The sequence below is a fragment of the Engraulis encrasicolus genome, chromosome 14 (genome assembly GCF_034702125.1).
Source record: "Engraulis encrasicolus isolate BLACKSEA-1 chromosome 14, IST_EnEncr_1.0, whole genome shotgun sequence".
In the NCBI taxonomy this organism is placed as follows: Eukaryota; Metazoa; Chordata; class Actinopteri; order Clupeiformes; family Engraulidae; genus Engraulis; species Engraulis encrasicolus.
The window spans coordinates 31,375,291-31,385,777 of NC_085870.1; the positions used below are offsets into that span (position 1 = coordinate 31,375,291).

Here is a 10,487-nt window from a genome sequence, read left to right on the forward strand (position 1 = left end):
AGTGCTTGTTTATAAGAACTTTGAGTGACGATGTGCATTTTAGTCAAGATTTTTTTTTTCACCAACTGTTGTTGTTTGGACTGGAGCTATACCGAGTCCTTGCAGTGTATTGTGCTCAGTGTTTGTGTGTGTGTGTTTGTGTGTGTGTGTGCGTGTGTGTGCGTGTGCGTGTGTGTGTGTGTGTGTGTGTGTGTGTGTGTGTGTGTGCACGCGCGCGTGTGCGTGCGTGCGTGCGTGTGTGTGTGCATGCGTGCGTGTATGTGTATGTATATGTGTGTGTGTGTGTGTGTGTGTGTGTGTGTGTGTGTGTGTGTGTGTGTGTGTGTGTGTGTGTGTGTGTGTGTGTGTGTGTGTGTGTGTGCGTGCTTTGTTTTCTCGTGGTGTGTTGTGGTGTAGTGTTGTGTTATTGTGCATTGTCGCTCCAGGGCCTGAGCAGGGCTAAAGAAATGACACCAGTTTATATGAAAGAAGAAACTGATCTTAAGAAAGCAAGCGTGAGAGTGATACTGGAATGTGCGCTGGAGTAGGGCCTAGGGAGACAGACAGATAGACAGACAGACAGACAGACAGGCACACACACACACACATACATACACACACACACACACACACACACATACATACACACACACACACACACACACACACGCACACGCACACACACAGAGGTGATAGAAGGAATCTCTCTTTTAGTGGCTTCCTAGGTATGAAGAAATGTCACCTTGCTTGTCGCCTGACCCGTTGTAGAGTTGAAGACTGCACTGCACGGCACACATGAATGAAACGTTCCGCTCTGTGCAAACTAATTGCATGGTTGCCGGGTGTTATTGCCGGCATTTTATTACCCCGTGCATTAGTCTGAACACACCTACGCTGCAGGGTCTTCCTCCATATCCAGATGTCTGCGCTGAGCTGGACTGAGTACAAGTATCGGGCAGGTGCTTTTACATTTAAAACAAGTTGCACAGAGTCATTAGTAATTATCACACTATGACTTGGTCATTGTCATCCTGGGAACAACAAGCTTTTAACAAACACACTCTCACTCTCAGAAACACACTGAGCTGGACTGAGTGCAAGTATCACAGGCAGGCGCTTTTACATTTAAAAGAAGTTGCACCTTTTAGTCAGGACTAAAACACTCAAGACTAAAAAGCGTCTGTCACTGGCATGCCTGACTACTGTATGTGTTGAAAAGACTGTGGCTTTACACAGAGTCCTTAGTAATTATTACACTATGACTTGGTCATTGTCATCCTGGAAACCACAAACGTATAACAGACACACTCTCACTCTCAGAGACACACCCAAACCTGCATGCACACCTTCACACAGAAACACACATACAGTACATATTATACTGCACATGCATTGATGTGGCCACAGATGCAGGCACACACGCACACGCACGCACGCACACACACACACACACACACACACTCACACACACACACACACACACACACACACCACACACTCCGAGAGTGACTTGCACCATGCCAAGACCAGCGTGCTAGCTAGGCTAAGTAAACAAACACACACACCCACACCCTTTGTACAGTGACACTGATCGCTGCATATGTGCAGACTCTTACATTTCTTTTCACAGCACTGAAATAACAGCAGAAAGAAAAGCAAGTGTGCCGCAACAACAGTCCCCTGTAACTCTCTCTAAATATATACCATCTGACCTGTGTGCAGACATGTGTCGCAAGTACCGTACGAAGGGCCCAAGAGGTCCCCAACAGCAGGTCCGGCATATTAGGGAATGTATTTTTAAGTGCTGATTTATATTCACTAGGGACAGTGCTACAATTGTGCTTGTATTGCATTGCGCACAAACCAAAGATGCACACGCACCCATGCACACCACACACGCCTCGCACACATCAAGACACAAATGTTCGGCAACTGGCGGGGCACTATTAATAGACTAAGACAAATATACAGTGTGTTGTGCTGCCGAGCACACATGCTTGTACATGCCACACAAACAAAATAAAATGACACCGTTGTGCGAACAGAAAGGAGGATGCTATAAATATATGGCTCGACTGACTCCCTACACGTTAATTTGGCCCCTCCCTGTGACACACGCGGACACACACACACACACACACACACACACACACACACACACACACACACACACACACACACACACACACACACACACACACACACACACACACACACACACACACACATGAACACACAAACACACACACACACAAACAGCGATGAATACATACATACCTATGCACAAACACTAAGTAATGCACCACACACACATACACTCACAATCACTCCACAGACAAATACCTTGGACAGAGTGTAGGCACATTGAAACACATGTGCACAAATGGCTGTCGCTATAAATATGATGCTCTGGCAAAGACACACACACACACACACACACACACACACACACACACACACACACACACACACACACACACACACACACACACACACACACACACACACACACACACACACACACACACACAGATGCTGCTGTGAGGAAGGGGATGGCTTCTCCAGCTGTTCGGAAGCAGTGGGACTGAATGTCCCTGACAGCTGTGGATTCCTGATGCACAGGGGACGCGGGAGGCTCTCTCTCTCTCTCTCTCTCTCTCTCTCTCTCTCTCTCTCTCTCTCTCTCTCTCTCTCTCTCTCTCTCTCTCTCTCTCTCTCTGTGTGTGTGTGTGTGTGTGTGTGTGTGTGTGTGTGTGTGTGTGTGTGTGTGTGTGTGTGTGTGTGTGTGTGTGTGTGTTTGTGTATGTGTATGTGTGTTTGTGCGTGTGAAAGGGTGTGCGTGGTGTGTGTGTGTGTGTGTGTGTGTGTGTGTGTGTGTGTGTGTGTGTGTGTGTGTGTGTGTGTGTGTGTGTGTGTGTGTGTGTGTGTGTGTGTGTGAGATAGAGAGTGTGTGTGTGTCTGTGTGTGTGCATGCGTACGCATGGGTACGTATGTGTGTGTGGGGTGGTGTGGAGGGGGGACACCAGGAGAAGCATGTGTGTGTGGGAGTTGAAATTTGGAGTGTTATTTGTGTGTGCTATTAGTGTGTGTGTGTGTGTGTGTGTGCGTGTGCCTGTGTGTGTCTGTGTGTGTGTGTGCATATGCTGGTGTGGGTATGTATGTGTGTGTGTGGGGTGGTGTGGAGGGGGGACACCAGGAGAAGCATGTGTATGTGGGAGTTGAAATTTGGAGTGTTACTTGTGTGTGCTATTAGTGTGTGTGTGTGTGTGTGTGTGTGTGTGTGTGTGTGTGTGTGTGTGTGTGTGTGTGTGTGTGTGTGTGTGTGTGTGTGTGTGTGTGTGTGTGTGTGTGTGTGTGAGGCAAAGCTGGGCGGGGATGTAGAGGAAGCTGTGTGTTGACTGTCAGTGACTCATGTGTGCAGTACTGCGCTGCGCTGTGCTGTGCTGTGCTGTGCTGTGCTTTGCTGCTCTAAGCTGTGTTATGCTGTGTGTAACCCCATACATTGAAGTCGAGTTGCACAGTTAAGGGCCCCTGAAGTGTTAGACTGCATTCTTTGCTCTGTTTTTAAGAATTGCATATTTGTGTGAGTTTGCAAGGCTTGTGCAGAAACTGTGGTTACTTTATTTTTTGTGATCACTTATGTGACATTTTTGTGATTGCTAAGGTGTTACTGTAAGTAAGGTATGTAGGCCTACCAATTTTACTGTTTTGGAATTGGGGATTCTCAAACGTCTTTGGGCTGAGGACCCCTAACAGAGTAGCAAATTTCCCCAGGACCCTGTCATAATCATCCCCCAAATGACAGTTTCCACAATTGTTTTAGTCATTTTAATGCAAAAGTATAGGCAATGTAGGAATGGTTTCCCTTAAATGTGTCCCTATTGCAGTTGCAGTTTCATGTATTGTGTCGTAAGGGTTTTTTTCACTGACCTCTTGGCTGTGGGCCATGCACCCCAGACCTCAGTCTCAGAACGAACTCCTTTAGGCATCAGCTGTGTGGAGCCCCTTCTGTCTTATCTCTCCTGCCTCTGGCGTATGGGCCTTCTGTTTCGTGGACAGAATAGGACCATATTGCACTGTAACTACAGCAGTAGTTACCATTAATGAAGCGATAAGACTCTGCCTGTTACAGCTAACAGTGTATCAAAGTGTGTAATGACACGTAACGATGTATTCCATACCATTGTGACAGTATGTACTCGTAATACGTAATATTACACTGCAATTCTTACAATGTGCTCACTAATAATATTAATATTAATAATAATAATAATAATAATAATAATAATAATAAAAATAATAACAATAATAATAATAATTATAATAACTAGAAGCACTCAGAGAGCGCAGACCTCTGCCAAGGAAGCTGCTTGATAGAACATTTGACTATGTTACACCCTAAGTCTTTCTGCCTTCTTTTTGTGGAGTTCCCTCAGTTCAATTTCTGGTCATTGGGGGCGTCTAGATTTATAGGCCAGCAATGGGGAAGAATCTTTAAAAAGGTCCTGGTTCCAGTTCGTGATCCGTATCACCACCAGAAATCACTTGTTCATTGGGTCATTACTAACAACAAGTTTCGTCCACATCCGTTGATTAGTTCTTGAGTTATGCTGCTGACAGACAAACAAACAAACAGACAGACAGACAAACCAACGCTACCGTAAACATTACCTCCTTGGAGTAGGTAATAATAATAATAAAATAATAATAAAATAAAAAACAATAATTAGGCCTACTAGTCTGTTAACATGGTTATTGAAACAACATAAAAGACTAATGCTAAAAGAACACAATTTCAGTGTGTAGGCCTACTAAATTGTGTACCTTAAATAATGTAAGGACTTAAGTATTTAACACTCATGTTAAGTATGGATACTTACAAGACAACTTTCCCCCTTCTGAACTAATTAATTACCTGCTGTCAGATAAAGACACTTTAAGCCCCTTGTCTTCTTTTCTTTCCCACTGCTTTCACTGATTTGTTTATTTGCACTCCTAAACACAGACAAGGAAGTTACGATCCAAAATGTGCTGGTAATTGCAGTGCACAGTGAGCCGAGATAAAGCGTGCGGTGCGGTATCTGGGGAGCCATTGTTCTCCTCACTGAGTTGTAACAGAGGTACTCTAACAAGGAGATAGAACACTGACGAATGTCTCCATAGGAATAAACGGTGTGAAATCGTAACGCCAAAACGTCGAATGCCTGCTTATCTCCCGCCTACCCGCAACAAGAGCCAATCGGTTGCTGAGCTGTGCCATCATTGATCCAATCATCTCATCGCATCGACGCAAGCGCAAAAATGAGCTTTTACGACGGCTCGTTCCTCATCAGCTGTTGCCATGTGTGTGGCCCGTTTTCCGACCGTACCGTAACCAGGTAATGGGATCTACCCGCCAGATGTACAACTGTCTTGGGAATCCTCATACAGACTAAAGGTACGTGATTTGGAGGAAATATATGTCAATGTTGGCACGTATATTACTTTATCCTCCGCTTCCACATTTGTTTTTTTGTCGTGTGTGTTAATAATGTGGTGTTTCAGACTCCATGACATCCGTAGGTAGGTCTACTACTGTATGCTAAAACTACTTCACCTCACCTGACAAAGTTTTCCAACATGAGCTCAACTTTACAAAAGCGTTTGATTCTAGGCTGCTTTAATCGTTCAATGTCTTGGCAGATATATTGTCAGTCTGTGTAATCTGACGTTGCTTGTGCATCTTGCTTTGGCTAGAACTTCTGGCTAGAACTAGCTTGTTGTCAGGGGTGTAGTGGGCATGGTACGCAGGGGTACGCAGTCCACCCACTTCTCCTGAAGTGAGATTTAAAAAATCCGATGAGTTACAAACTGTGCCTACTGACTATTTTAGTTGGCTGCCTGCATTCATTATTCTTGAAGATGTGGGATCGAAATTGCACCAACCATTCATTGGCTAACAATTTCATTAAGGTGACTGACAGGTAGTCGTGTTTTAAATAATAAGCGGAAGTCACATCTGAAAATAAAGATTGGCTAATGTTACACGGCAAAGTGTTTTCGTGTGTCAGGTCGCCTCAGTCTTTGACATGTCCATCCTCCACACGAACCGCACTGTAGCATATTTCAACTATCGTGCCTGCTATTGTTTACATAGAGCTACTCACAGTTTTGTCCTGTGCTTGTTTCGAGCACAGTGCATATCGTAATCTTGCGTATAAACTGAAATGTGACCTGGTGGCATTATTGCGTGAATGCTCATGTTGCACACTTAATGAATAAGGTCCTCAAGTGTGTAGAGTTTCGCTGAGTTCGTTGTTTATTTACATTTTCCTCAGCATAACTGTACAGCTGACACCGCTGCCTTCTGTATCATAACAAAGCCTGCCACTTCCACATTTCGTTCCTCTTATGTGGCCGAAGTGGCTACTGCACCAGAGAGAGTCTCTGCACTCATTGCTGGTCCTATGATGCCATCTATTGGCGAAAACGTGCAACAGCATAATTAAACTAAAAGACAACTTCTGACAGGACAACAAAAATACAGGGAATGAGAATAAGGGAATAATAAGGGAATAACAAAAAGACAAAAATGGGGGGTCCACTACACTTGCATACAAACTGATTGTGATGCTGTCACTCATTTTCTAGTCTATATCTTGGACTGAAAAAACCTTATTATGTTTTTAGGTGTTTTGCCCCCGCGGTTGTGAAGAGGATGCTGTGGAAGTGGCAGCATGAACGTGTCACACAGACATTGGCTAAACTGCTCAGTAGGTACAACGAAATAAAAGAAACCACCCCCTCAACCCTGTTTATGCTGCACTGTACCTATTATAACCAGTTTTTATATAGACCATTATTTGAAATACTATGAGAGCCTTTCTGTTAGGATACTGTACAGCAGGGATGGGCAACTGGAGGCTCGGGCGCCACATGCAGCCCAACTTCTCACTTTTTTAAAAAAGAAAAAGGACAGTTTTTAACCCGCTATAAATCAATAGTGTAAGCATTCAGGTATAAATAAAGAAAAAGTGAAGTATCCTTTTGTAAATTCTCTCAAGTGCGTGGTGATGTGGCCCACCGATTGTGGTAAGCAAAAATGTTGGCCCACCTTATAATGAAAGTTGCCCCCCCCTGCTGTACAGCCTACATCACTTGTACATGTTCTTACCAAATAGGACACTAGCTAGCTAAATGTAACTAATATGGCATTGTGAAAGTTGTATGCCTAAATGTAAACCATAATATTAAATTGTGATGGGCAGAAATCAACTAAACCAACATATTACATTGTGAATGTAGTTGCGCAGTGATACTGAGACCGACTTATTCCTGTCTTTATTTGCCAGGCTTCTACACTTGCCCTCAGAGTTCACATATGGTTAAGTGCCCAGGTGTCCAGCCAGGTTCAGACTGATGCTGGTAACAAGAGGAAAACATGCTGATTGGTAAGTGAGATCCCTGCTCAACAAAATCCACACAGCACAACAAGTAAGCCTAGTTTGTGGTGTCAAATGTAAAATGTAAGTTTCATCAAAAAGTTGTAGAACACATCTGCATAAATTGCAGGCCATCAAAGTAGTGAATGGGCAGGGAAAACACAACCAGTAGGCTTATGAATGACTTTGACTCAGCACAGCACAGCAGATGCGATGCTACCATTCCTTGGGAATATGACACAGAGGCCTGCTACTCCATTGTAAATATTGACTGGAAATGTTCATGTTTCAACTGTTTAAAAACATTGGACTCAGGGGAAAAAAATCTCTAGGTGTATATAAGTGAAAGCCCACCTTTGCCATTGTGACACAGCACACAAGTATACACTGTACTCAATGAAATTGTATTTTATGCCTCACCTGTGCAAGGGTGCAGCCTACATTGGCATCCCAAGGGAGCAGTATGTTGCAGTGTGGCGGGAAGGTACCATGCTTGGGGTACCTCAGTCATGGAGGATGGAGGAGAGAGCACTGGTTAATTACTCCCTCCACCAACCTGGCGGGCTGGGAGATGAAACAGCAACCTTTGGGTTGTTCAGCCCTGGGCTACAGGACACCCTAACCGCTTACCAATGACTGCCCCACTTATCCATGACTGTATAAAAAATACCACAGCGAGTACACTTTTAAATTAAATGGGTCAATATAGATGATAGACTTTTCATCCACAGGCAGGACTTAGTCTACATACAGTAGATGGTGAAATCCTGCTTACAAAACTGTTTAAATAAATAGTTGTAAACTTTTGACATGTCAAAGTCATAGCCTAAACTGTAGGGTATGTTATGTAAAGGGTGATTTTCACATCCGGCCCATGTTCACAGATTTTTTTTTTCTCCTGCAGGAATGATTCAACGATGGACATTTTGCTTAATTGTGGAAAAAATAAATGGAAAAACTTCTATGGTTTCTTGTGTTTTCATTGGTGAGGCATATGGGTTAAGCACTGATCAGGAAGACCTCAAAAAAGGCGGAATTCCACTGCAGCGGTGAGAACATTCAGACGTCTTTTTTGTTTATGGAAAGAGCTGATTTTCTAGTATGCTAGGTTCATAACTGCAACCTAAAATCAGCTGTTCCTCGAGACGTCAGGATGCTTTCCTCGCGCAGATGGGGTACGTCCAGTAGGTCGTAATTAAATCGGGTAAATGTTGGCTGGATATAAAGCGGCTAAACGTCGGCGAGATGCATGTAAATAAATGCAGCGGCAAGATGTCTTTGAAATAGCGGCAGCTCATCGGCCAGATGCTGGGAGACGTCGAGATAGCCAATGCATCGGTAAAACATAGGCGTTCCATCGGACGCCGCACGTCTGCCCAACATCTTGCCGATGAGCAAACGTTCTTCTATAGACGTCTTGCCGATGTATTTTACATCTTGCGACGTTGGCAAGACGTAAGTGTGCTGTCTGGGAAGCGATGTCTGTCATCCGACAGCCGATGGAGGAGATGTGGATGGGTCTGGAGTGGAGAGACCCGGCAGAGATGGTATCTAGGAGACAACCAACAGACTGGAAAGCAGAACGTCATGTCGTGAAGTCTTGCACATGCGCAGTTCAAAATTAAGCTTGAGAAAAAACGTGTTTTACGGTGTTACAGTCATACATACGGTCATTCTAAGACAGCTGTTTTGATTCGTTTTTCATTGCGATTCCAACCCCGTGAGTTCTGTATCGATAAGTTGTCCCACTTTTGATCTCCCCATTAACTCCCCATTCACGAAAGTCTTACTAATCTGAATTAGAAGCCCCGACGCGTAGCCAAGATGGCCGCCGAGTGTTCTATCTCCCCTTAGCAACAGTATCTCTGGTTGTAATCGACGGGTTCTCGATCGCGAGTTACACTGGGCATTTTAATTATGTGAAAATATGTGTGCGTGTGTGGTAAATAGCACGCTAAGCTTCTGGATGACGGCCCTGTGATATGCCACGCTACTGCACCCCGTGGAGGTCTCACACTGTGCGTTTAAATTTGACTCTTGAAGTGTTGAAGGAGTGTTAGTTCAACCATTCAGTAGTGAAATAATGAAATAATAATTCTCTATAGTGTATGTTAAATGAGTGTTAGTTCAAGATACTTCAACCTTCGAATTTAACACTTATATAGAGTGCATTTGGCCCAAGTCTCTACAGTACATGTTGAAGTAGCACTGCAAGATTTTCTAAAAAAAAAAAAAACTTTTATTTTAACAGGAAAATAGACCCCTTGACATAAAAAATCTCTTCAACAAGGGCGCCCTGGCTAAATTGCAGCACATTTATCTTGAAAACTGTGCAGTGCTCATTAAACACACGTTGGAGACATGGTCAATTCAACACTGAGATAGTCAAATATGCCTGTAACACTGTTCAATCGAGTGTATTTGGTCAGACTCTTAAGTGCTGAATTAACAAAACAACAACATTAGCTTTGTACGATACGCCACCGTCAACTCTAGTGAAGCTTTGCTCGGCTGCAGCATTCTCTCTCTCTGTGTCTCTGAGGGCCTAGTGTGGTGTTTGGGATCGCATTGTATAAATATCTCCCCCTTGCCTCGTATAATGTATTTTCGTTTAGAATCCACAACATTGCTGACCTCTGGTCTGGTTAGTTCGACTGGGCTAAAACAACTGTCTTTGTGGCACAATAGCTGTGCGAATGATAAACAGGAGGCTTTTTAACTTCTGCAAGCGTTTTTTTTCGGTATCGAAATAGGTCAGGGAACTGAGGAGATGAAAATAGCAGAACATACTTGCATAAATCAGCCCCAACGAGACAAACACAGACTAACTTTAGCAACAGGAAGTGGCTGCTTTTTTTTTTCTTTTTCGTATGCCTGCGTGTGTTTTAATAGAGCACTTCCTCGTGAGGTTGCCATGGCGACGGGCCCCATTTTTAGTTTTCGGTGGTAACACACCACGGCGAGGTGAGCTCCTCTCTGTGCTGCTGTGGCCACATGGCCTACCGCGGGTAACAATGGCAGGAAAAAGACTTGAGACAAACAGTTGGGGCTTGCTGCTGTGAGCAGGGGCCAGCACAGCTCCAAACA

The 10,487-nt window shown here is 44.1% G+C and overlaps 1 long non-coding RNA gene across 2 annotated transcripts; it reads left to right on the forward strand.

The window, feature by feature from the left end:
• The first annotated feature begins 5,090 nt into the window (after positions 1 to 5,090).
• LOC134462401 (uncharacterized) lies at positions 5,091 to 9,255 on the forward strand. Of its 2 annotated transcripts, XR_010037515.1 has the most exons (4): positions 5,091 to 5,416; positions 6,649 to 6,731; positions 7,311 to 7,409; positions 8,305 to 9,255. It is a non-coding gene; the product is annotated as an uncharacterized LOC134462401 (long non-coding RNA). The 2 variants fall into 2 exon arrangements; XR_010037514.1 differs by having other exon boundaries at positions 7,311 to 9,255.
• Positions 9,256 to 10,487: the final 1,232 nt, after the last annotated feature.